Raw genomic sequence first — 7274 nt, forward strand, 5'->3', positions numbered from 1 at the left:
AACTTACTCCTCTGTAATTGACTTGCATCTAGTCTAACTTTTAATCTCAGCATTAGTGTTGGTCACGACTGTAAAACAATATTAATAGCTCTAAGAAATAACAAAGATTTGATTTTTTTTTCCCCCCAGAAAATAAAATAGATGGACAGGAGTCAAAGATCCCACCATCAGAGAGGAATTAACTCCTACTAGTAAATCAGCATGGATATTTTATGGTTGCTTTTGAGAATGACCTTAGGTTGTCCCACAGGTGTGCAATTGACCTTAAATTTGGGGTTGGCTTCAGGTTGCCCTCCTGTCCTTCATAACAGTATGTAGTTGTACCAAAGCTATTCATTGCCAATATGGGAATTTTAATATGAACCGTATTGCAGGACCCGTATCTTTTCTTCTTGGGAACATTCCTTCCTTTTTCAATAAGAAGTGGAAAGATAAAGAAGAAGGAAAAAAAAAAAAAAGAGTTGTTGTTAAACAGCTCTTATAGTTGTAGGGGAACTGTTATGTCACAGCCTAAACTGACAATTGAGCACCTGGTGAAGAGGGTGTCTGGGCTAGAAATCATGGGTGTAAGCAATTCTCTTCTGGTTGGAAGGGGCAGACCCTGGGTTCATTAAAGGGCTGGCTTCCAAAAGGTGAATGTTTTTTGAATGAGGGTTTGCTGAGAAGTTGTACTCTATAGTTAGATAGACTATCACCAGTTGGTGAGTTAAGATTTTTTTGTGTATGATTATTGGTATCTCCAGCAATGCTTTGAAGGTATTGCAAGGACCTTATTGGAGGCAAGCACTAATTTTTGCTTAGTTTTCATTAAACTTCTGAGACCAAGAGTTGTTAGACCTACACTAATGATATCTTATTGCTGTTAATAGAGGGACTTCAAGTGAGACAATTCTGTGCTATGTTTACTGACCTTACCTTGGTTCATGGAGGCTAAGGTACCTTTGTACCAGTTTAGTCACAATAGGCTGCTTTCCACCATTTGTTGGGTTTTAGTAGAGTAGGGGTGGAAGGTGCTGTGCAGAATGGACATGAGATGAAGAAAGCTGAGATTATGCTATGGCCAGTTGTATTGTCTATACAGGCTGCTTTCTTTTGTACCCACCATTGTGGTATTCAGTCAGGCCTGTTGGAATTAAATTTCCTGTCATGTTGATTTATTTTGCATTCATCAAAGGGGGCTGAGATTTTTAGGTAACGAAAATTGGAGATATATTTTAATTTCACACTTGAAGCATGGGAATTGCATCTTTCGTGAAGCTGGAAATTTACTGCTATCAAAATTTCAGTTTCCTACTGACAATATCATTAGCTCATATTAATACCCTTTCTTCTCTCAGTGAGGAATATGTACACTAAAGCCTGTGAATTCGCATTGCTTTATGATGTAGATGAACAGAAGCAGAACTGTAAACAGAGCATCAATTCTCACTGCAGTGGCTTCTGATACAGGACTATTTTAAAGTTTTTAAAGCATTTCTGTTTCTTTTACCTATGGCATTTATGAAGTGAATGTACACGTGCAGCAATCTTTAGTTTTTATTATTTCTCCTTGTCAATGTTATTTTATATCAAGATTATAAATAGTCTCTTTAATATATATTGTAAAGTCAAGTATAAAGCTTATGCATTATATATATTTATGCTAAGTGAAAGTTATTTTGGTCTACCACTTACCACAATGCAAACTATTATCCTAATAACTTTTATTTCTCTTGTTGTTGGTTCTTTAAATAAGTTGTATCTTGATTAAAGTTTACCCAATTTTCTTATACAATACTATTCTATTTTTCTGGAGGGGTTTGTTTGTTTGTTTGTTTTCTAACCTAAAATAATAATCCTCTGGGATCAAAAGTTATAATATATTAATGAGGATTAGGTTGTTTCAGAGCTTGTATGGAAACCTTCAAATACCTTTAAAGTGTTATGGGAAGAATGTGGCTTTTATTTAATCAATGAATAGTTCTTATTCAACTTCTTCATGATGTTTTTGCAAGATATTATGGTATTCATACAGGACAAACCCCAAAAGTAAGCTCTTAATACACTTAGTCAAAACATCAATATTTGAATGCCTTAATCCAGGTTAGTCCGAAAATTTGAAGTTATTTAGATGTGAAAGAACTTTGTGTAATTAGTCTCTGCTAGCTTATCCTGTCATTCTTTCTCCATTTGTTTGTAACTATTGTAACATCTGCAATGTGTTCCATGAGTGAGAGAAAGAAAATGAAGAAGCTGTGAGGTTGTCTTTTTGTACTATTGGTGGAGCTGCAAAACGGGTGTTCTGAATTTGCAGAGAATTATTATCTACTTCTAATCTGAGAGGCTGGGTCTTCTGGATCTGAGATTTGGAAGCAGAGACAATTGCCACTCATCCAGAACTGGATGCCAAGATACTCTTGCATCTAGACCTTAGCTTTTCTCTCTCCTTAACACAAAGGATGGCTTAGACAGCTTGTTGGCACTGAGAAGGCACTCAGCATTATATCCTTCACATTTTTCAAGGAGCCAAGAGGTTGCATCTCTGTAACTTTTAGGTTACAGCACCTGTTCTAGAGGAAGTCCCACATAATCTGTGAGCTTGTGAAGTCACTTCTGAAGTGACCTGAGCGCCATGAGTAAGATCCACAGGGATTTAAATGTTGAAAATGTCAAGGTTTTCTAATGACTAAGCATTAAAAAAAAAAAAAAAAAAAATTTAAAAAAATCGGTATCTTCGGCTACTAAATACTATGTGTGCCCCGGTGGCGCAGTGGTAGGAATGCCACACTGCAACACTGGAGGCCTGGGTTTGAATCCCCTGTGGCGCAAGTGGTAGAAGTGACACTCTGCTACACAGGAGGCTCGAATCCCGGGGGCTGGACTCGATGATCTCTAAGGTCCCTTCCAACCCACACAAGACTATGATACTATGATACTATGATACTATGATATAGATTAAACAGTAGATAAGAGGTCTATGTTCAGAAACTTAATTCTCTTTTGAAGGTGGACCTCAGATTCCTAATTCACTCAATTTTGAATTGTGATTTTTTTTTCTTTCCTTCCTATGTTTCTCTATAAATAAACTTTAAACTGAAATAATTTATAGCACGGTTATATCACAAGTGCAACTGGTTTGATTTCTAGCCTACATGTAAAAGCTGAGTAACACTTCTAACATTTTGAGGTTGGGATAGGGAATCTGACTTTATTTATCTACCTGTACTTTTTGAAGACCAGTTCTTATTGAAATACATAATCTTGGTATGCTGTATATCAGTGCTATGAAACATCACCTGCACCTACATTAAAGAGAAGTAGTGGTTAAAAGATAAAGAATAAATTGTAAATTACTTAGCTGTATATGTGGGTCTGATTCTCATTCTTACTGTGATCCATTTATACAAGTAGTAAAACATGGTTCTCATGTTTTATGAGTTTTAAACAAATTAAATAAATTATTTATGGATGCAAATCTATTCTGCAAGAAGTTCTACTTCTCACTAAACTTGTACTCCTTGAGAGCATAGGCTGTTCATATAAGAATCATTAATTGTTACACAGGTATGTATATGGAATAGTAATTGTTTACAGTAATGGAAGAGTGCTCATAAACATAAAAAGGGATGTGAGACTTATCTGTCTCAAAACAGTTTGTGATATTTGTAGGCAGGTAAAAGCTTTCATACTTTGTTCATTGTGTTTATCCTCCAGGCTATCTGGGAGCAGTGTGAGTCTGATTTGTAGAATACGAAGAAAAAGCTACTTAGCTGTAGTCAGAAGCAAGTTGTGTAAGGTTGAGTTTGGAGGTCTCCTAGCTATATTCAGTAGCTCCTAGACAAACCAGCAGAAGCCAATAAAAGTTCTGGGCAAACTACTAAATGCAAACCCTGGGAGTGAAAACAAGTCATGTTTTACCTGCAGACGAGCATGCTTCATGTGTTGTTCATTGTTTTTATTTTTTTTTTAAGATTACTTTTAGTGAATCTGACTCTTTAACTATTCACTGTGATATATGTGGCTGAGCTTAATTTTATTACACAAATACAAGATTTCTGTGAATGGGTAAACTGGGACCTACGTGTTCAAAGCAGTGTTCTTCAATTCATTGCATTGATTCATCAATTGAATACAAGCCAAATGCCATTACAGTGGGAGGAGGAGGAGTTGTTTATAACTTTATCTGGGCCTGTACCTGTTATGTGGGAGGTTCCTACAAGCCCTTTTAAGTCGTATCCTTCTTGTATTGACATCCTCCCTTTCCATATGTTTTTAGACACTGCAATATGAATTATGCTTATTATGGAAATGACAGCCAAATCTATTTTACTCTTACAAGTGATGTGCCAAGACAGCCTCTGTTCTGTCAGCAAGCACTGCCAAAGTACAAATGCATATGGCAGCAAACCTTTTTCAAGTTAAAACAGAAATGCTGAAAACTGACTTGACTAATTTATCAAAATTGCTTCCTGAATCTCCTGGGTTTTCTTCTGGCTGCTACAAGACATCCTTCTACAATGCAACTGGAAACTCTTTGGAGCTAAGTCAATATTTACATTCACATTTCATGTTAACACTGGACCTGAACATTGTAAGGTGCTAAATCTTTTGAAAGGGTGACAACCAGTGCTTTCCAACAAAGAGATTGTGGTCTAGTGGTGTGCTACCGTGGTTTTGGATTTTGTGCAACTACTTATAAAATTAGTTTGGAGTACTACTATTAACACAATATTGACAGTTTTCACAGAAGCTCAGTTGCCAGATGTAAGCAGGCCTGGGGTGTTGTTTGCTCTATCTCTAACCATGCAGCAGAAATGCTTTGCTTAATTTCTCTTTAACACTCATGTTTATTCCTGTTTTTATTCTGAGAACCAGGAGGCCCAATGCTGTTGTCCTCCAGACACTGGGGAAATATTATTTTATTGTATATACAATAATATACAAATATTATTTTATTGTATATACAATATTATTATATTGTGCTGCTCTGCTACACAGAGGCTCGAATCCCAGGGGCTGGACTCGATGATCTCTAAGGTCCCTTCCAACCCACACGAAACTATGAAAACTATGAAAACTATGAAATATTACTTAGCAGTTTTGTATGCTTTATGAGGCTGACTTGTAAAGTGTTCTTCTTCAGAATTGTTTGCTATGTTGCTTTCTAACTGGATTCACTGATAAAGCTCTTCAGTGCCTTTAGATACTCGTGAATGCAGCTGTCGTGTTTCTTACCTTCACTAGCTCTATTTAGTATACAAAGGTCTCCTTTTTATAATCATCTTATAGGTTTCTTTTGTATAGCGAATCTATTATTTAAACACACTTTCACTTTGTATAGTATAGGAATCCTGCTAGGGAATGGCTGTTTTTGAATGTGAGTGGATCCTGAATTTCTGTAGTGGTGTAGCAGTGAAGTTTCTGGTAGGCAGTGACACTGTGATATCATGCAACTGGTACCTTAACAAAGGCTTAAGTTACTGTTCTTATCCTGAAGTTTCTTGTGCAAGAATGAAAAAGCCAGGTTTCTCTGGCATGTGTGTTTGGAGATTTTGAAATGAATGTTTTTAGGTACTGCTGTCTGCAACCCAAATGCTTAGCTGTTACAAATCATTATAGGATCTATTTGTTTCTCAAATATAATACTGATTTACACTAGTTAAGGGCACAGCCAGGATCTGTATAGAGTAACCACTACAAAGCAGTGAATTTCAGACTTTTGTTAATTCAGGTCATGATTCAGCAGCATTTCTTGTAACCATTACCTAAAAAAACTTACTGAGATCTAGAAAATAGAAGACAAAATGTACTTGATCTCTGCATGGGAATCCCTTGAGTGGACAATCCCACATATTTTTTATCTCAATAGCAGTATGAGATTGCATGAGTAATTAAGTGCTTACTGTAGGGTTTTCTTGCTTGGCATTTTAGATAGATAACAAGATAATGGATCTGGGGTGAGAACAGAATACCCTTCATTGTTTCTCAGAAAATTCAACCTTGGTTATCTTTACCTCAAATGTTCAACTTCAGGCATGTGCCCTCTGAAATCATTGTCAAAACTCTCCTTGGCATCAAGCAGGAGCAGGACTAAGTCAGCTGATGGCACTGCTCCTGCGGTAGGGTTGTGCCACTAGATTAGAGAATCCCTAAATTGGACAAGTCTGCCCTGTGTCTGGCTGTCACTTGGCAGACACCAGAGTGCTAAGTTTAGCTTTGTATTGATTGTAATTTGCTGTGGGATGCTGGGCAGGGAGGAAGATCTAGAAATGGAAGATTATAATGTATTATTGCATTTACAGTATTGATAGTATTGCAAATCGTTCTCTTATCTTCTACAAGAATATTTTGGGCACAGACATAAAAATACCCAAAATAACAGCCTTGTTCATCATTTAGAGAGCCAGAAAAAGTGTTCTAAGATATGTTGTGTAATGAAGTTATTTTTTTTCATAAGCTGGGAGTAGTTTAAGGCCTCTCTGAACTCTTTTTTTTTTTTTCCCTAACTGCATTTCACATGAACCAAATTCTACAAATTTGCATTAATAAATTTTTGAAAGCAACTGTTGGTAAGTGATGAAGAATTACAAAGCACCCACTTGAAGGAGCATCTGAAAATGCCAGAGTACTTAACTTTGCTTGAATAAAGAACGTGTTTCCGAAGAGCAGTAGAAAACAACCTTGTAAGTTTCCAGAAGACTTTCCGGCAGCTCTACAGCTGTGCACAGACAAGGAAGGGCAGTTATACCACTAGGGTATGAATGAGGAACTAGAGATTCTTGGTAAGGCATGATTCAGGTGAAATTGTGTAGGCTTTCCCTTCAATTGAAGCGTAGAAGCTGGTGTTCTGTTAAGGGGATGATAAGGCTGGGGATAACCACTTCAACTGGATTGCATAAATAATAATCTAAGTATGGGTATAAATCTTAATATCTGCATTGGAGGTGAGGTGACAACAGAAACCATTAGCTATGTAGTTCAGTAGAGGAATAAGCAAATTGCATAGATGTTCCTTTGCTTAGGTACTTCACTTCACCAAGACTGAAGTCATTTGCTGAAGATGCAGAACTGCTTTACAATTATATCTGAAAGAAAATCTAAGAAGTTAAACTAAGCACAGCCAAGTACAAACCCTATTATCTGTAAGGGTTTCAACTGTTCCAACCCTGAGTACAAAGCAATATGATTATATCTGAACACTACTGCAAACAGCATCTTTTCCAGCTGAACTGATCAGGCATGAGTTACCCTTAGTAAACCTGTGTTGGTTGTTCCCATTCAATTTCCAGTCCTTC

Source organism: Coturnix japonica, chromosome 4, assembly GCF_001577835.2.
Source record: "Coturnix japonica isolate 7356 chromosome 4, Coturnix japonica 2.1, whole genome shotgun sequence".
NCBI lineage: Eukaryota > Metazoa > Chordata > Aves > Galliformes > Phasianidae > Coturnix > Coturnix japonica.